Here is a 23,599-nt window from a genome sequence, read left to right as displayed (position 1 = left end):
ACAAAAATGATGTCAAAAAATCACTTGCGCGCGAAACACATGGAGTCCCCCACTCACACACATGAAAAAAAATGACACTTCTCCGTGTTGCCTCCAACTTGTGAATCTCACCCGATCTTCAGCCTCCTCCTCTAGGAAGCCTCTCTCACTTTTACCCGCCTCCTCCCGTTCACTTCGTATCAGTCCCGCGCCGATCCTCCGGTAACATTCACTGATCCGTTAGCGCGTCCGTGCGGTCCGCCTCACGCGCGCGGTCACCGATGCCAATGAGCCCAGCGCAGCGCCTCCACGAGCCCTTTCTCGTCCCGTGCGCGCTCGCCTCCTCTCTCTCCCGCTCAGTTGCCTCTGCACTGCTGCGTTTCACTGCCTGCAACTGCTCCGCGCGTCCGGGGACGACAGCAGACGCGCGCCAACCTGGGAGAGCCGCGCGCTTCAGCAAAGGGGAGTGAGTCAATTACGCGCGGTAAATGACTGCCCCGCGTGCGTCAAGAGAGACACGGTTTTTTTTTGTTTTTTCTATTTGTTTTGTCCATTTTTTAAGAAAAAGTAAATTAAACCGCCTCCTGACAATCTGCTTGAATTTCAGCTGTTGCAAATGAAGATTACACATGTTAAGTTTTATTAATGTTTATTCGTTTGTCAAATATATATTGGACATGAATAATGACCAACGTTGTCAGTTTCAAATAAGAAATCAATATGTTCCCCACTCTTATTGTGCTGCTTGTGTTTTATTGACCAGTGGCTGTTTGATTTTCTAACTTTCCGCGTGGTTAATTCAGTGAGAAGTCTTGCAAGGTGACTGTTGTTGTGATTTTGGGCTTTACAGAAATATAGCCCGTTGTGTGTGAAAGCAAAGAAACAAACTCATTTAAGTAAAATAACTTTAAATAAAGCCTACAAATATAGCTTAGCAATAAAAAATATTCTTTGAATATTCAATCAATCACTTACTGCACTGTGTTTTCTGCATTTTCTGCACTGCATCTGTTAATTTAACTGTAATTGTTGCGCACATAGTAAGCATGTTTATTTTTTATCTTATAGTAAATTTAGATTGTTTTTCTTCAATACATGCCCTTTTTGATTCTATATATCTTGTTTTTATTGTTGTCCATTGTTTTATGTTGCACCGAATCACCAAAGCAAGTTCCTATGTTTGTGAATTTTGTTCAATGGCAATAAACCTTTTCTGATTCTGATTCTTAACATTCCTGACACTCTTACTGCTCAACAAAACACATATGAGGTCGAATTAAAAGCTGCTGTGTCAAGATAAACTTGATGCCACTGGGTAGAGTGCACAGAGGCACAAGAGTGCCATCTACTGAAGGCAGTGGGGACAATACGTGCAGGTGCATTAATGTAAAAAGGAAAGATGCTACAAGAAGAGCTGGCCTAAGCTGCAGTTACATTAACCTTACGTCAATAAAAGGAACTGAGAAACTCTGGAGTTCCCAAAAGGATTAGACGGTCCGGTGGATTGAGACAGAGCATGAGCATATGACAGAATACAGCATAATATAACATAGTAGGAGAATCCCAGCTAATGCTCTCCTGCCCCGGGCTGCATAGGCCTGGCCACTTTGAATATCAAACATTTACTGATATAATATAATGCCGCGAGTGGAGTCACATTATTCATTTATGAAGCCTATTATTATTATTTCGCCTATTAAAGTGCAACCTTTGATTGTTTTATATGAATGTGGCCAGGCCGTGGTAAACCTTAAAGGATGAGCTTTGAACCATGTCATGTTTTCACCGATCCTTTATCTCCACCCTACATATATGGGATTATATATCAAATTAATAAAGTCGAACTTTCCATCATACAAAAGATACATAACCCATTCAAAAAAGTGAAGCAAAAAAATACTTCAAAGAAATTCAACTGCTTACGGTGAAATGCCACAATAAAATGTGAGACTTCTCAGTTCTGCAGTTTTGAACAAGAATTCGTGGGAATGGGAAATGTGAGTGCATCAATGGATCAAAAACTGTGCAGCAGGTGCAAACCCTGCTGAGAAACAAACAAGAGGAGGAGAACTGAAAAAATCTGAAGTCCATATATATATATATATATATATATATATATATATATATATATATATATATATATATATATATGTCATATGTATGTCATATATATATGACACTATATATATATGACTACTATAGATATAAAGGCCACGATAATGACATAATTGACTGTTGCAAATGGCAGATTTTACGGTATCATGGATAATGCAGAAATGAAACACGCTTAAATAAATTAATATAAGCAGACAATATTCCATAATTAACAAATGGAAGGACGTAGAGACTGGCTTACTTTATGTCATACACAATTCACCAGTGCATCATCGGGCATGAGTCCACTGCTGCGTGACTGAACTGATGCTGATGCTGCTTTGGTGACTGTGCGTGTTTGAGTGTGTCTGTTTGTCTGTGCGCGCGTGCGTGCGTGTGTGTGCGTGCGCGTGCGTTTGTGCGTGTGTGTGCGTGCGTGTGTGGAAGGGAGATGAAGGAAAAGGAAAAAGGACAGGGGGAAAGGAAAAGAGAAAGAGTGAGCGGTAGATAAGATAAGAGAGAAGGATTGGATGAGAGATAGACAGCTGGAGAGAAAGAGGGGGAGAGAGCGAGAGAGAGAGAGGAAGCTCAAGAATGAGATGGACAGAGTCAGAGAGAGATATAGCGGAGAAAGAGGGAACGAATATGGCATTGAGAGAGTGAGCAGGGGAAATAGATGGAGAGACAGACAGGGGGGGAAGTGAAAGGGATGTACTAAGAGAGAGAGAGAAAGGGAGGGAGAGAGAGAGAAAGGGAGGGAGAGAGAGAGTCTAATGCGTGTGGACAGGCCAAGTGGATCTCCCCTCAGCAGCAGCAGCAGCAGCAGCAGCAGCAGCAGCAGCCGGGGTGTGTGTGCCGGGGTGTGCGTGCCGGGTGTGCGTGTTGGGGTGTGTGTGCCGGGGTGTGCGTGTTGGGGTTTGTGTGCCGAGTGTGCGTGCCGGGTGTGCGTGTTGGGGTGTGTGTGCCGGGGTGTGCGTGTTGGTGTGTCAGAGTGTGTATGTTGGGGTGTGTGTGTGCCAGGGTGTGTATGTTTGGGTGTGTGTGTCGGGGTGTGCGTGTTGTAGTCTGCGTGTTGGGGTGTGTGTGTTTGTGTGGGCGTGTCGGCATGTGCGTGACGGGGTGTGCCTTTTCTGGTGTGCATGTCGGGATGTGCGTGTTGGTGTGTGCGTGGCGGGTGTGCGTGTTGGGGTGTGCGTGTTGGGGTGTGCGTGTCGGGTTGTGCGTGCCGGGGTGTGCGTGGTGGGATGTGCGTGTTGGGGTGTGCATGTTGGCGTGTGCGTGTTGGCGTGTGCGTGTTGGGATGTGCGTGTTGGGGTGTGCGTGTTGGCGTGTGCGTGTTGGGATGTGTGTGTTGGGGTGTGCGTGTTGGTGTGTGCGTGTCGGGTGTGCGTGCCAGATGTACATGTTGGCGTGTGCGTGTTGGGGTGTGCGTGTTGGGGTGTCAGAGTGTGTATGTTGGGGTGTGTGTGTGCCAGGGTGTGTATGTTTGGGTGTGTGTGTCGGGGTGTGCGTGTTGTAGTCTGCGTGTTGGGGTGTGTGTGTTTGTGTGGGCGTGTCGGCATGTGCGTGATGGGGTGTGCCTTTTGTGGTGTGCATGTCGGGATGTGCGTGTTGGTGTGTGCGTGGCGGGTGTGCGTGTTGGGGTGTGCGTGTTGGGGTGTGCGTGTTGGGTTGTGCGTGCCGGGGTGTGCGTGGTGGGATGTGCGTGTTGGGGTGTGCATGTTGGCGTGTGCGTGTTGACGTGTGCGTGTTGGTGTGTGCGTGTCGGGTGTGCGTGCCAGATGTGCATGTTGGCGTGTGCGTGTTGACGTGTGCGTGTTGGTGTGTGCGTGTCGGGTGTGCGTGCCAGATGTGCATGTTGGCGTGTGCGTGTTGGGGTGTGCGTGTTGGGGTGTGCGTGTTGGCGTGTGCGTGTTGGGATGTGCGTGTTGGCGTGTGCGTGTTTGGATGTGTGTGTTGGGGTGTTCGTGTTGGTGTGTGCGTGTCGGGTGTGCGTGTTGGTGTGTGCGTGTCGGGTGTGCGTGCCAGATGTGCATGTTGGCGTGTGCGTGTTGAGGTGTGCGTGTTGGCGTGTGCGTGTTGGGATGTGCGTGTTGGGGTGTGCGTGTTGGCGTGTGCGTGTTGGGATGTGTGTGTTGGGGTGTGCGTGTTGGGGTGTGCGTGTTGGGTTGTGCGTGCCGGGGTGTGCGTGGTGGGATGTGAGTGTTGGGGTGTGCGTGTTGGGGTGTGCATGTTGGCGTGTGCGTGTTGGTGTGTGCGTGTCGGGTGTGCGTGCCAGATGTGCATGTTGGCGTGTGCGTGTTGACGTGTGCGTGTTGGTGTGTGCGTGTCGGGTGTGCGTGCCAGATGTGCATGTTGGCGTGTGCGTGTTGGGGTGTGCGTGTTGGGGTGTGCGTGTTGGCGTGTGCGTGTTGGGATGTGCGTGTTGGCGTGTGCGTGTTTGGATGTGTGTGTTGGGGTGTTCGTGTTGGTGTGTGCGTGTCGGGTGTGCGTGTTGGTGTGTGCGTGTCGGGTGTGCGTGCCAGATGTGCATGTTGGCGTGTGCGTGTTGAGGTGTGCGTGTTGGTGTGTGCGTGTTGGGATGTGCGTGTTGGGGTGTGCGTGTTGGCGTGTGCGTGTTGGGATGTGTGTGTTGGGGTGTGCGTGTTGGGGTGTGCGTGTTGGGTTGTGCGTGCCGGGGTGTGCGTGGTGGGATGTGAGTGTTGGGGTGTGCATGTTGGCGTGTGCGTGTTGGCGTGTGCGTGTTGGTGTGTGCGTGTCGGGTGTGCGTGCCAGATGTGCATGTTGGCGTGTGCGTGTTGGGGTGTGCGTGTTGGGGTGTGCGTGTTGGCGTGTGCGTGTTGGGATGTGTGTGTTGGGGTGTGCGTTTTGGGGTGTGCGTGTTGGGATGTGCATGTTGGCGTGTGCGTGTTTGGGTGTGCGTGTTGGCGTGTGCGTGTTGGGATGTGCGTGTTGGCATGTGCGTGCCGGATGTGCATGTTGGCGTGTGCGTGCTGGGATGGGCGTGTTGGGGTGTGCATGTTGGCTTGTGCGTGTTGGGGTGTGCGTGTTGGCGTGTGCCTGTTGGGGTGTGTGCGTGTTGGCGTGTGCGTGTTGTGGTGTGCGGGTTGGGGTGTGCGTGTTGGCGTGTGCGTGTTGGGGTGTGAGTGCCGGGTGTGCGTGTTGTGGTGTGCGTGTTGGGGTGTTCGTGTTGGGGTGTGCGTGTTGGCGTGTGCGTGTTGGCGTGTTGGGGTGTGCGTGTTGGCGTGTGCGTGTTAGGGTGTGCGCGTCGGCATGTGCGTGTTGGCGTGTGCGTGTTGGCATGTGCGTGTTGGCGTGTGCGTGTTGGGGTGTGCGTGTCGGCGTGTGCGTGTTGGCGTGTTGGGGTGTGCATGTCGACGTGTGCGTGTTGGCGTGTGCGTGTTGGGGTGTGCGTGTCGGCGTGTGCGTGTTGGGGTGTGCGTGTTGGGGTGTGCGTGCCGTCCTCCAAGTTCAAACCCAGTGCACTTCACACACACATACACACACACAACCAGCCATGCAGGGTCATTTATGTCTGCTCCAAAAAGCAAACAAAACAGAATAGAAAGAATACAGCTCCAAAAATCCATCTGAGATGACTTCAGACCAAATGCGCTTCAATGCAGCGAGCGATTTGTGTTTTTAGAGTCTTAAGTGTAAAATGTTCCATGTCATTGATTACGTCATAAGGCGCTGGTACAGCTGGCAGCCCGGTGTAAACACTCTCCCTTCTTTCTCACACTTATTGTGCTTTATCTCCTATATTTTGTAAATATAGTTAGTATATTTTTTCTATTTTAGTGTACGATAGGGACACGCGCTGGAATAGTTTTTTAATTCAACTGTTTTTGACTTTTTTCGGCTGGATTTGAGCGTTTTTCGTTGTTCGTTGTGTTGTTGTGACGTGAGCTAGCTCCGAGCGAGCCCACCAGCCCCCCCCCCGCGCCCTCCGGCCGCGCTAAAGTACGGCGTGTCGTCGGTACACGTTTATATACACGTTTATATGAAAGAGGAACTTCACGAACGATCGGGACACGCACTGGAATCGCTTTAAATTAACTTGTTTTGACTTTATTCGGCTGGATTGAGTGTTTTCGTCGTTGCGATGTGCCTTGGCTCTGAGTCCCCCGGCTCCGGCCCCGCCCCCGGCTCCGGCCCCGCCCCCCGGCCGGCGCCGTACCGCGTTTACACAAAGGAGGAACTCATGAAACTGCGGAGAACAGTCGTCTTACCCGGAGATCGTCACGTTATCCCGGCGGACATCCTAAGGAAAACGCAACGAAGCAGACGGGCTGGACGTAAACTCCGAGAGAAGAGAGGGACAAACAGGAAGTCGGTTCCCGCCGTAGTCATGGGTAACGTGAGGTCCCTTCAAAATAAAATGACGGAAATAGCGAGCCTCATGCGGTCCCAGAGGATTTATAGGGACAGCAGCGTCTTGATTTTCACAGAGACCTGGTTAACCGCAGAAATGCCAGACTCTATTGTAGGTTTGGACAATTTTCATCTGCTGCGGGCGGACAGAACGAGAGAATCCGGGAAGAAAAGAGGTGGAGGTCTGGCGGTGTATGTGAACACGAGCTGGTCCAAACCCGAACACTGCACAGTGAAGGAGCAGCTATGTAACAGGGATATTGAACTATTGGCTATTGGCATGAGGCCATATTATCTGCCCCGGGAGTTCTCACATGTGATTTTGATCGCAGTCTATGTGGCCCCGTCTGCCAATGCTGAAGATGCTTGTGAAGCACTGCTCTCCTGCACTTGTAGGCTGCAAACACAGCATCCACAGGCTCTCTTCCTCATCTCTGGTGACTTTAACCACGCTTCTCCCTCTTCTGTTCTACCAACATACACCCAGTATGTTACCTGCCCCACCAGAGAGAATAGAACATTGGACTTGTTTTTTGCCAACACCAAGGAGGCTTATTCTTCTTCCCCCCTCCCTCCCCTGGGCAGCTCGGACCACAACCTTGTACATCTGAGGCCTGTGTATGAACCCATCGTGCGCAGGCAGCCTGTGGTGTCCCGTGAGGTGAGGATGTGGTCTGCTGAGAGCGAGGAGGTTCTGAGGGACTGCTTCAGCACCACTGTCTGGACTGAGCTTTATGACCCACATGGGGAGGACATCAACACCATCACAGAGTGCATCACGGACTACATCAACTTCTGTTTTGAGAACATTGTTCCCTCCCGGACGGTGCGGTGTTTTCCAAACAACAAGCCATGGATTAACCGTGAACTGAAGGCTCTGCTGAAGGAGAAGAAGAGAGCCTTCAGGTCAGGGAACAAGGAGGAGCTGAGTACAGTGCAGAAGGAGCTGAGGAGGAAGATCAGGCGGCAGTAGCTCAGTGGTAGAGTGCTCGTCTTCTGATCCAAAGGTCAGCGGTTCGACTCCCCGCTCAGTCAGAGCGGTCAGATCCACTGGCCCGCAGGTTGGCGGTGCGATCGCAGCTGCCTCATGTGAATACTGCCGTTGTGTCCTTGGGCAAGACACTTAACCCAACTTGCCCCCCAGTGTCTGCGTACATCTGGGGTGTGAATGTATGTGTGAATGGGTGACTGGTTCCTTGATGTAAAGCGCTTTGAGTACCTTGACGGTAGAAAAGCGCTATATAAATGTGACCATTTACCATTTACCAGGCTGAGGCCGGCTACAAGAGGAAGATGGAGGAGCAGCTGCAGCAAAAGAACATTCAGGGGGTAAGCCTGAAAACCATCTCAGGCTTCAAAATCCCCCCTGCCCAGACAGAGGGGGATCTACAGTGGTTTAAATGTGATTTAAATGCTCACTTCTTGAGGTTTGATCGGTCACCCGCCCCTCCCCCTGCACAGCTGCATGCTCCCTCTTCCACAGCTGGACAATGCCCTGCATCTGTTCCTCTTCGCTTATCTGCCCCGGACCATCAGCTCCCCACTTCGCCTGGACTCACCCATCCCCCCAGCTCACGGTCCCCCTGCCAACCACTGACTGTCACAGCAGCACAGGTGAGGAGTGAGCTGAAGAGGATTAAAGTGAGGAAGGCAGCAGGACCTGATGGCATCAGCCCCAGGCTCCTTAAGTCCTGCGCAGATGAACTGTGTGGAGTTATGGAGCATGTCTTCAACATGAGCCTGAAGCTGAGGGTGGTACCACAGGTCTGGAAGACCTCCTGTCTGGTACCTGTGCCTAAGACACCGCGCCCCAAAGACCTCAACAGCTTCAGGCCAGTGGCTCTCACGTCCCACCTGATGAAGACACTGGAGCGGCTAGTCCTGGACCACCTCCGCTCCACCGTGAGCTCAGCCATGGACCCGCTGCAGTTTGCATATCGGTCTGGCGTCGGAGTGGAGGACGCCGTCATCTCCCTGCTGCACCGCTCTCTCTCTCACCTGGAAAAGCCTGGCAGCTCTGTGAGGATTCTGTTCTTCGATCTTTCCAGCGCCTTCAACACCATCCAGCCGCTGCTCCCATGGATGTATTATATTATCTGGATAGGGTACGCCCCCTCTGCCTCTGGCTCCAAATTGAGTAGTGGCCACTTCGCAGAATGCAGCCTTTTGGTCGGACCATTTCAGGAGTTCGGCCTCTAAAATTACCAAACATGCTAAATTGTTTTTAGTCTAAAAATAAAATAGAAGGAATTTCACTCTTCAACTGTTTCTAAAATACTTAAAAAATACAATTTAACCTCCCGGTGAACGGTGTACGCGCACCGAGCGCGCACGTGACCCTCATGAACGAGCCTCGGGAGAACATGTGACGGAAACTAAACACAAGCAGAAGAAAGTGACGAGACGAGACCACGAGACACGTAAGTTGTGTTTGTATGTCATTCCTCACGTTTCACACATCGTTCCATATGAAGTGTAAAACAACGATTACACAGTTAACACAAGTTAACACAAGTTAACACGAGCTAACACAAGCTAACACGAGCTAACGTAAGCTAAAGTTTAGCTACACAAAGATGCAATAACACGTCACGATGGCTCGTGCTTCTGCAAATAAATAACACATTATTTCTCTTACTAAATGTTCTATTAGACAAGAGGTTATGCACAGATCAAGGAAAACTAGAGAAAGAAGGGAAATAAAGTGATGTTTGTATTATGTGCTATAAAAAACTACCAATAATTCAAATATAACCTGCTATAATGGGTCATATCTTACATATATAAATGTAAAGGTAAATGTAAAGGTGTTTAAAAGTGACAGTCCTGTACTTACAGGGGCTGAGACGACATTTGAGGTTTTATTACATATTTAATAATGAAGTGTGCTGTGTTTAAATAAAGCACACGCTTGTTTTCTATAGGAATGTCATGGATTTACTTCCATGGAATATGTAGAGATTTAGCAAACATGCGAGTTATGTTCTAACTTCTAAGGTTTAAACTTATGCATAAATAAATGACTTTTGGTTCTAGCTTTAAAAAATAATGTGAAAAGAGGAACTTTTGTGTTACAGAGCGAAATGTAAATCTGTCAATAACATATTCCAGCTTTTCTCTGTTAAATGTGCAGAATATATCAATGTTCTAATGAGTATCTTTCTCATCTTCAGTGCTGACCAGTGAGTTTAGTCTGTCTGTGCTGTCCAGAGCTCTACAGGTCACTACAGGTCACTACAGGTCACTGCAGGTCACTGCAGACACAGAGTCATCTCAAGTAAACTCCTGACGACTCCAAAGCAAAAGGTATTTTAATAATAACTTCTGCCTCGACTAAAAGTAAACAGTGTAGAATCAGTATTTTGAATTTATAAAATGTCTGTTTTGTTATGACCAAAACTAAATGATAATTGTTCTTCAAAAGAGCCACTGATGTGTCACATGTGTCTGTGAAGCAGCTTCAGGACAAACATGTGAAGTGTATGTTATATGACTTGTATAATCTAAACATATGAAGTGTATGTTATATGACTTGTATAATCTAAAGCTGTGACATGTTCTGTTTGTCTCAGTCATACGATGGAGCTGAACGGTGCAGTTACTGAGGTACAGAAGACTGCGTAGCCATGGAAACAAAGTCTTGTTAAATACTGAGATATTCAGTATTTAACGCAATAATGTCACATTCATGTGCATATAACTGATGTAAAAAGAGTGTTTATTTTACCATTATTATTAGTATTATTTTGTCTTACGCTGTTTTTATTTTATCTTTATTTCCCCCTCCATTCTTTATTAAGGTATGAGAGGTTCTGTCTATAGGAGTTTTTGTTTATAAGAGTTCTTCTATTAAGATCGATCTATTAAGAGTGTTTTTTAAACTTCCTATAAGTTATCTGTCCTTTTCCTCTGGATCTACTGTGTTGCAACAATAAAATTTCCTCATGTGTGGACAATAAAGGAATATCTTATTTTATTCAGTTTGTTCTATTTGACTTATACAGGTTGTTTTATCATTGTTAATATTTTTATGTTGCACTGAATCACCAAAGCAAGTTCCACTGTTTGTGAATTCTGTTCTTTGACAATGGAATAAACCTTTTCTGATTATATTAATGATGATAATAATAATGAACATTACACAGACTCCAAAACCCCTTAATAAGGGACTCCCACATTGTAGCTTTAAAACTCATTGGAGCTTTAAAACTCAACTAAAACTGGCTAAAATCAATTTATCATTTGTAGTTATAATCAGATTTGCATTTATTGAACAAGTTCATTCATGTTCATTATTTGTATTAAATACATTAATAAACAAATGTGTTTTGTATTTATTAAAGATTGACATGATACAAAAACGACACAATAGGAAACTGAATATAATTAAATACTGCTTAACTCAATTATGTAACAGAATCGATGATTATATTTTATATTTCTTCTCATCTGATAAAAAAAAATGCATATTGGCCAAATTATATTATGTAAATAAATAACTGAAAAGTTAATAACAAAATAAATACCCAAACCAAAAACTACAGAAAATGATGAGGACATTATTACACCTCTAAATGTAATTCATTGTCATTAAACCAGACTTTTTATCTTAACACTTCTTTATAATTCTCTTAAATATCAGAGCTTTACAACATGATACATGTATATTTATAGATGGATATAACAATTCATCATTATACGTTACGTAAACAGACTATTTCAAGCCGAATCATTCCAAAAGTCCGTGTTGACTTCTCAGTCTTTCACGCTGCTGTGACGTGCGCGCTCCCGACGCCAAAGCCTCACGGCGATGACGTCACAAAAGTGGGAGGAGATATACCACTGTTCAGGAAGTAATGCGGAACTAAAAAACTTTTTTGGAACCATGCGCCAATGAGCAGCTCCATAGGTTTCAATGGCGGCCATCTTGGCTTCCGGGGGCTTGGCTGCTCCTGAGGGACAAGCTGGAGACGGCTGGTGTGGAGTATGACCTGGCAGAGTGGATCCTGGACTACCTCACAGACCGACCCCAGTTTGTGAGAGCCCGGAACTGTGTGTCTGACACTCGGACCTGCAGTGTGGGGGCGCCCCAGGGCACTGTCCTCGCGCCCTTTCTCTTCACCCTTTACACTGCAGACTTCAGACATGACACGGACAGCTGTGTCCTGCAGAAGTTCTCTGACGACTCTGCCATCATCGGACTCATCACGGACGACGATGACGCGGAGTACAGAGGACTGGAGCAGGACTTTGTGGACTGGTGTCAGCGGAACCACCTCCTCATCAACGCGGGGAAGACCAAGGAGATGGTGGTGGATTTCCGCAGAGGCCACCCCACTGCCCCCTCACCAGTGAACATCCAGGGACGGGACATTGAGAGAGTGGACTCATACAAGTACCTGGGTGTTCATCTGAACCACAAACTGGACTGGACTCATAACACAGACGCACTGTACAGGAAGAGCCAGAGTCGGCTCTACCTCCTGAGGAGCCTCAGGTCTTTTGGAGTGACAGGGCCACTCCTGAAGACCTTCTACGATTCTGTGGTGGCATCGGCCCTCCTGTATGGTGTGGCCTGCTGGAGCAGCAGCATCACAGAGAGGGAGAGGAAGAGGCTGGACAGAGTCATCAAGAAGTCCAGCTCCGTCCTGGGCTGTGCTCTGGACTCGGTGCAGGAGGTGGGGGACAGGAGGGTCCTGGCTAGATTCACATCTATGCTGGACCATGAGTGTCACCCCATGCAGGACACTCTGTCCGCTCTGGAGAGCAGCTTCAGTGAGAGACTGATCCACCCTCGATGTGTGAAGGAAAGGTTCCGTAGGTCTTTCCTTCCTGCTGCTGTCAGACTTTATAACAAAGACTGTTAGTACTGAACACTCGCAATACTGACCTAACCTAATACTGATGTGCAATTCTGTCGTATGTGCAATTACTGTGAAATTCATGTGCAATCTATGTGCTGTCGTGACACATATTCATGTGCAATTACTGTCGGGATCAGATGCAATGGTATTTATTTATTTATTTATTTGTCTATGGGAGTTTTTATTTATTTATAGGAGATCTTCTACTGAAAGTGTTTTTCAGACTTCCTATAAGTGATCTGTTCTTCTTATCTTATCGTATGTCATTTTTTAAAGCTATAATTAACATTCACTTTTCAGTGCAGATAATTATTCATCTGTTTACGTAACTCTGATGAAGGGCGCTCCGCGAACATAATTGTAGATATTTTTATTTTATTTTTCTTGTCAAACAAACTGTCAAAAAAAAAGACTGTCAATATTTCAAATGGGCAAGTAATATAAGGTTTTGATTTGAAATTTATGTTAAATACCATCCATCCATCCATTTTCTGCCGCTTATCCGGGGCCGGGTCGCGGGGGCAGCAGTCTGAGCAGGGACTCCCAGACTTCCTCCTCCCCAGACACTTCCTCTAACTCCTCCGGGGGGATCCCGAGGCGTTCCCAGGCCAGCCGAGAGACAGAGTCTCTCCAGCGTGTCCTGGGTCTTCCCCGAGCTCACCTCACCTTATCTCTAAGGGAGCTCACCTCACCTTATCTCTAAGGGAGCGCCCAGCCACACGGCGGAGGAAACTCATTTCGACCGCTTGTATCCGCGATCTTGTTCTTTCGGTCACTACCCAAAGCTCATGACCATAGGTGAGGGTAGAAACGTAGACCGACGGTCTTCACCACAACGGTCCGATGCAGCGACTGCATCACTGCAGCCGCTGCACCGATCCGCCTGTCGATCTCACGCTCCATCCTTCCCTCACTCGTGAACAAGACCCCGAGATACTTGAACTCCTCCACTTGGGGCAAGGACACCCCACCCACCTGAAGAGGGCAAGCCACCTTTTTCCGGTCGAGAACCATGGCCTCGGATTTGGAGGTGCTGATTCTCATCCCAGCCGCTTCACACTCGGCTGCAAACCGTCCCAGTGCATGTTGCAGGTCCGGGTTTGATGGAGCCATCAGGACAACATTGTCTGCAAACAGCAGAGATGGAATCCTGTGGTCCCCAAACCGGAAACCCTCCGACCCCTGACTGCGCCTAGAAATTCTGTCCATAAAAATTATGAACAGAACCGGTGACAAAGGGCAGCCCTGGCGGAGTCCAACATGCACTGGGAACAGGTCTGACTTACTGCCGGCAATGCGAACACAGCTCCTGCTCCGGTCATACAGGGACCGGACAGCCCTAAGCAAAGGGCCCCGGACCCCGTACTCCCACAGCACCCCCCAAAGGACACCCCGAGGGACACGGTCGAAAGCCTTCTCCAGATCCACAAAGCACATGTGGACTGGTTGGGCAAACTCCCATGAACCCTCGAGCACCCGATGGAGGGTATAGAGCTGATCCAGTGTTCTACGACCGGGACGAAAACCACCCTGCTCCTCCTGAATCCGAGGTTCGACTATCGGTCGGATTCTCCTCTCCAGTACCTTGGAATAGACCTTACCCGGGAGGCTGAGGAGTGTGATCCCTCTGTAGTTGGAACACACCCTCCGGTCCCCCTTCTTAAACAGAGGGACCACCACCCCGGTCTGCCAGTCCAGAGGCACGGTCCCCGACCGCCACGCAATGTTGCAGAGACGTGTCAACCAAGACAGTCCTACAACATCCAGATACTTTAGGTACTCAGGGTGGATCTCATCCACCCCCGGAGCCCTGCCACCGAGGAGTTTGCGAACAACCTCAGTGACTTCAGCTTGGGTGATGGATGAGCCAGCCTCCGAGTCCCCGGTCTCTACTTCCTCTTCGGAAGACGTGACTGAGGGATTAAGGAGATCCTCAAAGTATTCCTTCCACCGTCCGACGACATCCCCAGTCGAGGTCAGCAGGCCTCCACCCGCACCGTAAACGGTGTTGGTGAGGCACTGCTTCCCCCTCCTGAGGCGCCGGACGGTTTGCCAGAATTTCTTTGGTGCCGACCGATAGTCCTCCTCCATGGCCTCCCCGAACTCCTCCCAGGCCCGGGTTTTTGCCTCTGCGACAGCACGAGCCGTGGCTCGCTTGGCCTGCCGATACCTATCGATGACCTGCGGAGACCCACAAGCCAGAGTGGCCTGATAGGCCTCCTTCTTCAGTCTGACGGCATCCCTTACTCCGCCACGACAGGCACCGGAGACCTTGCGACCACAGCTCCGAGCAGCCGCATCAACAATGGAGGCGGAGAACATGGTCCACTCGGACTCAATGTCCCCAGCCTCCCCCGGGACATGGGAGAAGCTCTCCCGGAGGTGCGAGTTGAATACCCTGTTGACAGAGGGCTCCACAAGACGTTCCCAACAGACCCTCACAATGCGCTTGGGTCTGCCAAGTCTGTCCGGCTTCCTCCTCCACCAGCGGATCCAACTCACCACCAGGTGGTGATCGGTTGACAACTCTGCCCCTCTCTTCACCCGAGGGTCCAAGACACGCGGCCGGAGGTCAGATGACACAACAACAAAGTCGATCATTGACCTCCGGCCTAGGGTGTCCTGGTGCCATGTGCACTGATGAACACCCTTGTGCTTGAACATGGTGTTTGTTATGGACAATTCGTGGCTAGCACAGAAGTCCAATAACTGAACACCGCTCGGGTTCAGATCGGGGAAGCCGTTCTTCCCGATCACCCCTCCCCAGGTGTCACTGTCATTGCCTACGTGGGCGTTGAAGTCCCCCAGTAGAACAACGGAGTCCCCAGTCGGTGGACTGTCCAGTACTCCTCCCAAGGACTCCAAGAAGGCCGGGTACTCTGCACTGCTGTTCGGCCCGTAGGCCGCCCCACCCGAAGGCGGAGGGACGCGACCCTCTCGTTCACTGGGGTAAACTCCAACACGTGGCGGCTGAACTGAGGGGCTATAAGCAAGCCCACACCAGCCCGCCGCCTCTCCCTGCGGGCAACACCAGAGAAGTGGAGCGTCCAGCCCCTCTCGAGGAGATGGGTTCCAGAGCCCAAACTGTCGCTCCTTCGGGCTGTGCCTGGCCGGGCCCCGTGGGGTAAGACCCGGCCACCAGGCGCTCGCCATCGAGCACCCATCCCAGGCCTGGCTCCAGGATGGGGCCCCGGTGACGCCGATCCGGGCGACGTAAATGGCCTTGTTCTTTTACTCATCATAGGGGGCTTCTGAACCGATCTTTGTCCGACCCGTCACCTAGGACCTGTTTGCCTTGGGAGACCCTACCAGGGGCTTGAAGCCCCCGACAACATAGCTCCCGGGATCATTCGGGCGCTCAAACCCCTCCACCACGTTAAGGTGTCGGTTCAAGGAGGAGTATGTTAAATACATTTCAAGTAAACAATGCATGAATTTGGTATTTTTAAAGGATAGAAAACAAAAGGAGAAATGTAAATTTGCCTCTTAAAGAGCAGTGCAAGAAACACATTTAGTCAAACAATTTAACTTCAGATTAAAGCTTTTGTCACTTACTCAACAGTCCATTAGGAAGAGTATTACGCGTACACTATTACAGTATACTATGTTAAGTTGCATTAAAAGTAGGGTTTTGAAGCTACTCAGAGAAATGTTATTATTTCTCAAGTAGCAGTACTTGTAATGTTACAGGAATTGTCTGTGCCTCTACTTGGAACAAATTTGTCATTATTTGCATATTTTTTTAAGAAATAAAGAAACAAAGAACAGTTATTTAATTTTAAGAAATGTGGGATAAGTCCAGCCAGACACGGCAAGAGAAAAACAATGAATCCAAATCCAGTGTCTATAAGGCTTGTTCATTACCTTAAGTGGCTATAGATTTTGCCCGTGAAGCGCTTAATACGATGAAAATAGCCACATTTTTCTTGTTTATGGACTTTTAAACTGATTTGCAATGTCAGTAAGTCTTTTTAGAGGCAAGCATTTCTCACTAGTTTGCATCTTTTGTAGGTCTGTGAGATGTTTACCTTACATTGCTCACATTACATTTCAAAACCAGATTAAAACGTGTGTTGAGTTAAAATGTTTTTCTTTTATGTGGTTCCTCATCTTTGCATCCCTCAGTTTTGCTTCACTTTGCCTGTTATTCCGACGTTGCTTTCTCATATACTCTTATTCACGTTGATGCATCGTTTCTCGGCTCTTACAGACAAATAACACGTCACTCAGCTGTCAGTCACACTTACCCCGAGGCGAAGTGGCGGACAGGCCCGGGCCCAAACACCTTATCTAGAAACCCATTATGCTGGACACAGACCCCATATTTAAAGCTGTTTATTCACTCAAAAATAGAAAAAATACAAATTCTACCATTAAAACCACTATAACAAACATTGCATCGTGAAAATAAAGAGCTAACATTAATGTTCTGAGCCTTTTCGACGCTACGGTGGGGCTCTGTCAAAGCTATGTTATGTCACACTCCAGAGCTTCTCAAAGTGTGGGGAGCGCAAGCTTAGGCCAACCGGGGTAAATCTCTACGTATAGAGAGAGGCGGCGGAGGAGGAGCAGGGCGGGCGGTCTCTAGGTGACCTCACAGGCATTTGCCCTGGGTTTAAGGAAACAATGGAAAGGAAGGAGAGGAAGGAAAGGAAGGAAAGGAAGGCAAGGAAACGACCGCCCTAAAATAAAGTTTTATAACTCCCGGAAAAGTTGGACTCCTGCCGAGAGCAGAGTCCACGCAGAAGTGGCAGGGCTTGTTTACATAACTGTCAACGTCCTCACTGACATGTTTGGGTTTTTGAGTATTTTTGGTGTCGGGGGGGGGGGAAGGGGGCTGCATCTGTCTGTCTGGAGACTGTCAGAGTCACCAGAAAACAGTCAGCAATAATGATAATGCAGTTGAATATGCAGTGCCCACCGACAAATATCATGTATCGTATAATGTTATCATGACAATGTCTTTGCCAAGTCCATTTCCAATTGTTTTTTTTGCATTGTTTTTTTTTGTAATATTTCACATTCTTTCAATTTGCGCATTTCTTTGCCTTTCTCTCTCTGTTTTGACAAATATATCAAATCAAAGTGGGCCAGCCGGCAGGTAGTAGTAGTACTTGTTTTGTGACATACTTTACTAAAACTGCGTAAAAAAATCTTCAATTTCTGTATTATATTTAAGTATTAATAAAGCTTTCAATAAGTACAAGTTTTATCTCTTTTCACATCGTTTTGTAGAAACTTTAGAGTATTTCGTCGGTCCCTCAGTTGGTTTGCTTCAAAACCTTTCCGACCCCAAACAACTTAACTTCCTGACCCTGTAGTTACCTTATGTTTTGTTTTTGTATTTGCTTTTTTTTTTAAGAACGTCTTGTTCAAAACTAGATCAGGATTTACTCTTGAGGCTTGACTTTCCGCTGTAAGAAATGTCATAACCATAAACCCAGATTGAGCCTTTCACACAGATATGGAAATGCTGCTGTGCCAATCCCTGCAGGGAAATGTTCAGATATGAGCTTTCTGGCATTCGTTGCATTTTCTGTGACAATTCAATAGTGATCTCAAAATACATTTAATCAATACAGAAATGACCTGAAAAAAATAAAGGGCCAACGAGACATTGCATCACTTAGCATTATAAACGGCAGGGAATACCGAGTAAGCTAAATGTGTAAAAATGCATCATGCGCGATAATAAAAATATAACATTTTCTGCAGTTAATGAAACAGATTGTAATTACAGTGGATTCGATAACCAGAGGCAACAGACAATTCTAATTAACAACACATGCTGTTTTCTTCGACAGAACCCAATTTGATGATGGAAAACAACACACTCACAAAATAATGATCAAAGCTGTGTTTATTTGCTTATTTGTGTAGTGCAAAAACGGCATAAAAGCATTATTTTTGCAATTTCAATATTTTAACAATTACATGTTTGCCACGTTCTCTATCTAAGTTTGTCTTAGAGCAATTCATTTTAAAATCTTTTATTATTATTATTTGTGCAGCGGTTTCCACATTTTCCATTTCATACTAAGACATTATAAAAGGTGCACTGTGTAACTTTTATCGTGGGGAGTTCCGCCACCTGCTCGTTTCCATGGAGATGTAATTGCATTGCGTGAATTGTTCCACAGTATGTTGTATCTAATGGAGACAAGTAAAAGACACCACCAGGCCAAGTTACAGGTGAAGTCAATGGAATGGCAACCCCTCTAACAGTAAGAATGTATGTTTTTCAAGGTATTTTTAGTATTTTTTGCAAATGAGATTGATAAGTTTAATGTCAAACTGTGGGACATTCCAGGCAAAGCAAAGTAAATGCATCTCCATAGAGACAAGCAAGTGGCAGAAAATGGCACTGTAACATTTAAAATTGGAAATTATGTATTTTTATTGTTACCACAATTTATTCAGAGTAAAAGAGCAAAAGTTGAAGTTAGAGTTCTATAACGACATTCTCAATGACAACATTCTGTACGTCTCAAGACCTCAATGTAACATTAGTGTCTCTGTCTGAAGGAGCAAATCGAGAGTGTGAACAACAAAGACGGTCCTTCAAAGAAAAATGAAAAATACACTTACACGACACACTCATGCTGTTTCTGTCGGCTCAGTCTAAATCCTCCTGACAACTTGAGACAAGGTTTGAAATTATAGTGAAAGTCTCAACAACAAGACAAGATTCATAATAAGAGGATAAAAATGAGTGGTTGTTGGCTGTGGCTGCCGGGACCTGGTCCGTTTGCCCCTGGTGGAGGTTTGTGGTCTTAACACTCTTCCGGGCCCCGTGTCGATGTGCTGTGGCTGTGGACAACTCCCTGGTGCAGACGACTCCTCTGATGGTGCTTCCTCAACTAGTTTATCTGTTTACAGCCTTATGTGTGACTCTCCGTGTTTCTCCACGTGTCTCTGTGTGTCTGTTTCTCTGTGTCTCTGTGTCTCTGTGTCACTGTGTCTCTGTGTCTCTGTGTCTGTGTCTGTGTATCTCTGTTTCTCTGTGTCACTGTGTGTCTGTGTCACTGTGTGTCTGTGTCTCTGTGTGTCTCCATGTGTCTGTGTCTCTGTGTCTCTGTGTCTCTGTGGACGGGATGGTTTTCTGTGAGGATCAGTCAGTTTTAAATGCACTGTAAAGCAGGAAAATTGCTTTATAAATGAAGTTTGATTGATTGACATGCCCCGTGCCAGGAAATCAAACGATCAACCTTCTTGTAAGACTTTTTGCCTTAGGATTTTCAGAATAAAAGTGTTCTGAGTACGATAATGTATCCACACATAATCTGAATGTGATTCTGATCTCGCTGAGTAACGCCACATGATAGGATCTGATCTTTGGAGGCAACGAAATACCACGATGACAAGTGAGTCAAAGCGCAGAATAAAAGAAAAATGTAAAGCGTAAGAATGTTATTTGACTGTTTTTTTGTTAAGAAGATCAGAGTTGCAAGATCTAACATATTTCAAATTAGTCTTTTTGTGCTTTTAATCAGATTATATTGTTTCGTATAAAAGACAGAGGCAGATTTATTTGGTCAAAGACGTGATGTTTGAATCAACCAGAAGATTGTGAACTGATGAAAAAAAGGCTAAAATTGCCTTTACACTACATGTTCACATTAATCTTCTCTGCAAACTCTTTTGTAATCTACAGATGAAGGCTCAAACGGTGTGCCTTAAATTATCAATTGCCACACGCAGCTCTCTCTGTTCAACACGCTGTAAATATCTATTAAGTGAAATCACCCGCATCAAACAACAGACACGGCGTTTAAACTAACCTTCATTTCACTCACTGGGTTTGATCTGTTTTGCACCAATTACATCCGATAGACAACTGATTCCACCATCTGCTGCTTCCTCCATTTGACAGAGTAGTTTTATAATGAAATGAAACCAGGGGTCACGCAAAAGAAGGGTTAATCTCGGGAACAAATTGCCGAGACACATTTCTGAGCCATTTCAAGTGTTTTCTTTACACACCTTCGGCAATTGGTTCGAGATGTCGGAAATATTGTTCTTATTGTTGACTGGCCGTGGTTATTGCACTGTGCTGATTGCATTATAGTATTAGTAATATGGTGTTATGTGTGGCGCCGCGGGCTTCCGGACGCGCAGCATTATGCTTTGGATTACACAGAGGATCAGAGGAGCACACCAGCCTCGCATCTCTTGATCTCAGAGACAGATGTTTTTATCAAACCTCGTGGCCTTCACCGCGAGAGGAATTTCTAAAGGGAGCTGACGTGAACGCCTGTAAGTACCGCAGAAGGACTTGTTGTAATGGGTGTTTCATATCCTTCGTGTCAGGTTGGCTTTTGGGCGTGCGGGAAGCATAAAGTTGATCGATTAGACTCCAAACACTCACAAAACAGGCAGTTAGATTTGAATTATGTTATGGTTTTGGGAAAAAGATTGTTGTAGTAATTATAGTTGTAGGAAGGACGCAATTTTATTTTGAAAGCCTTATGCTAATGCCGATAGCGATATTCTTTGCACTTATTTTGGGGTGGTTTTGTTTGTTTGCTTGTTCACTATTGTAGTAAAATATATAATAATTTCTACTACAGTTTTGGAGCTGTGTTTGCCAAATTGCAATGACAAAATCCTAATGCAATGATGCTCTAAAGACCCTTCCAGTCTGCATTCTATTAGCTGGTGCCATTCCATAAGTTAGCGCTAATGCATTTTCAACGGGAGAATCAATCACTTAAACTTCATTTCATGCTCAAAGAGGTCCATATGGATGATGTTTGTGTTTAAAAACAGAAAAGACGAAACAGAAAAATCTGACCGTGCTCTGCTCAGACATTGTTAAAGCATTGGTCCTCAAGGCGCTTCATAAATGTATGCACGACGTTTCAAATCACTGCATTTAGTGAAGGAACAATTACTGTCAACCCTAATCCTTTTTCCCCCCTTTTCAGAATTGGCAAAGACACCCTGACTGACATAATTAAACACTATGACGACACCACACCACAGTTGAGGGAGAAGTGTGCACAGCCACAGCCACATTCACGCAGGTTCATCAGCCATGAAGTCATCCACACCGTTGTAGAGTTTATCAAAAACTATGCAGAAGTCCATTCCATAATGCTACCTGGTCGACATCCTGGCCATAAGGACTGGCATGTGAAGTTGCTCCCAACCCATGTGACTAAGGCCTCAGTTTGGCGTCTCTACGTGAAGTCTGCTAAGGAGCTTGGTAAGTGTAAAACATTATTTTGGTGATTTTCATGTTTTAATGATTAGAGTATAATTAACCATAAGCAACATCTGTTTTTTAGGTGAGCCTGCAGTTTGTACATCAAGCTTCAGATCACTGTGGAAACAGCTTCTCCCACACATCAGAAGCTGCAGGCCACGCACAGATCTCTGTTGGCAGTGTCAGAGCAACAACGAGCAGCTGATACGAAGTGCAAATGTCCCAGATGAAAGAAAATCTGAAGTTGTCCAGAAGCAAGTGCATCATCTTGCCCTTGTGCAAAATGAGAGGACTTTTTACAACACTTTGATTGCTGCCTGCAGACTGACAACAGAATCTAATGTGCTGTCTTTCGGACCCTCACCGCCAGCAAGCAAAGACATCAGGATGCATTACAGCTTCGACTTTGCACAGCAGGTACTACTAATAGTGCAAATGCAGAATAGCAATTATAGAGACATATACGTCTTAATCAAATGTCATATGTATTAATCTAATCTCCTTTCTCTCTCTCTGTCTACTACAGGTACACTTTCCCTCAAACCCTCTGTATTTCCTGACTCCACAAAAATGTGGCCCTTTTGGTGTCTCCTGTGAAGGGATGCAGAAGCAGGTCAATTTCTTGATTGACGAAGGCATGTCGTCAAGTAAGGGAAGCAATGAAGTCATAAGCTACATGCATCATTTCTTCAACAACTTCGGGGTTGGAGAAAAATACGTGGATCTTCATTGTGACAACTGCAGTGGCCAAAACAAAAACAATTTCATGTTGTGGTATGCTGCCTGGTGTGTTGGACACAAGCTTCACCACACAATGGACATCCACTTCCTCATTGCTGGCCACACCAAATTCTCCCCTGATTGTGGCTTTGGACTTATCAAGCGAGCATACATGAAGACCAGGGTTGACACTTTGGAAGACATCGCTGAGGTTAGTTTATATTATTTGACTACTGTAATGTGTAAACATTAGCCTGGCAAAACTTCAGTGCTGATATGTTTCTTCTGTTCTCATTTTTTTTTACATTGTCGCCCTTGTCATCAGGTAGTGGAAAACAGCTCTCCTGAGAGTCACCTCAATATCCCACAGCTTGTTGGAACGGCGGATGGCAGAGTGTTCGTCAAGAACTTCGACTGGCAGAAGCATCTGAGTCCCTTCTTCAGACGGCTTCCAAAGATCAAGAGCTATCAGCACTTCAGGTATTTATATTCAAACAAAAAAAGAGTGTTTCATGTGAAATAGTTAGCCATTTCTTAAATGCCCTGTTATTTGCTTACAGCTTTGATGCCAAGAGACCAGGTGTGGTGCTTGCAAAAAGTCACTGTGGAGCAGAACCAGTGGAATTTCAGCTACTACGCAATTCAGCTGTTCTGCCTCCGGTTGACAATCTCCATGTCCTGGTCCCACCTGGACACCTGGCCCTGGCATCTGTTTATAAGAGTTCCTCTATTAAGAGTGTTTTTTAAACTTACTATAAGTTATCCGTCCTTTCCCCATGTGTGTTTGTGTTGCACTGAATCACCTGTGAATTCGGTTTATCGACAAATAGCAATAAACCCTATTCTGATTCTTTAATCCAAGTATTTGCCATTTCAATAACAACACTCCTCTTGAGTCAATAGTGACAGCTGTAGGGAGAAGGTGGTGTCAGTGTGACAGGGGGGAGGGCTTATCTCAATGAGATGCAAATGAGCCCCCCTGTGACTCTGGGCTCTCTCAGGTGAGAAACTTTAGAGGCCGTTTTCTCAGTGAATGGGTTTGAGAGTTGTTTACATTCAAATGACCACAACTTACTCAAATATGATGTGCATGAGTGAGACATCATTGGATAGCTTTGAATTCACACTTTCGGAATCTGTGAATAACTCAAAGTGTTTCCGAGGTGACTTGTTTCTGCTTTTCCCATGGTCGGTCACACTTGTCCTGCAGCTTTGTACATTTACCTTTACTGTACCTGCACCACAAGGGGGCAGTATAGAGTGATGTGCACTGTGCCGTAAGCTTTGAGCAGATTTAATTTGTTTGTACACATGTGGAATTTCAGCAAGCTCCTCTCCAGATAGATAAAACACAGAAAAG

The 23,599-nt window shown here is 46.5% G+C and overlaps 1 long non-coding RNA gene across 1 annotated transcript; it reads left to right on the top strand.

Annotated features, from left to right (window-relative positions):
• The first annotated feature begins 9,644 nt into the window (after positions 1 to 9,644).
• Positions 9,645 to 10,371, top strand: LOC140360275 (uncharacterized). The gene is made up of 3 exons (XR_011926905.1): positions 9,645 to 9,753; positions 9,872 to 9,927; positions 10,020 to 10,371. It is a non-coding gene; the product is annotated as an uncharacterized lncRNA (long non-coding RNA).
• Positions 10,372 to 23,599: the final 13,228 nt, after the last annotated feature.

Source organism: Eucyclogobius newberryi, unplaced genomic scaffold, assembly GCF_026437365.1.
Source record: "Eucyclogobius newberryi isolate DKJ021-1_F unplaced genomic scaffold, fEucNew1.0.hap1 SCAF_15, whole genome shotgun sequence".
NCBI classification, from domain to species: Eukaryota; Metazoa; Chordata; class Actinopteri; order Gobiiformes; family Gobiidae; genus Eucyclogobius; species Eucyclogobius newberryi.
Note: the sequence above shows the minus strand (reverse complement) of the source record. Positions and strands in the feature narration are given on the sequence as shown.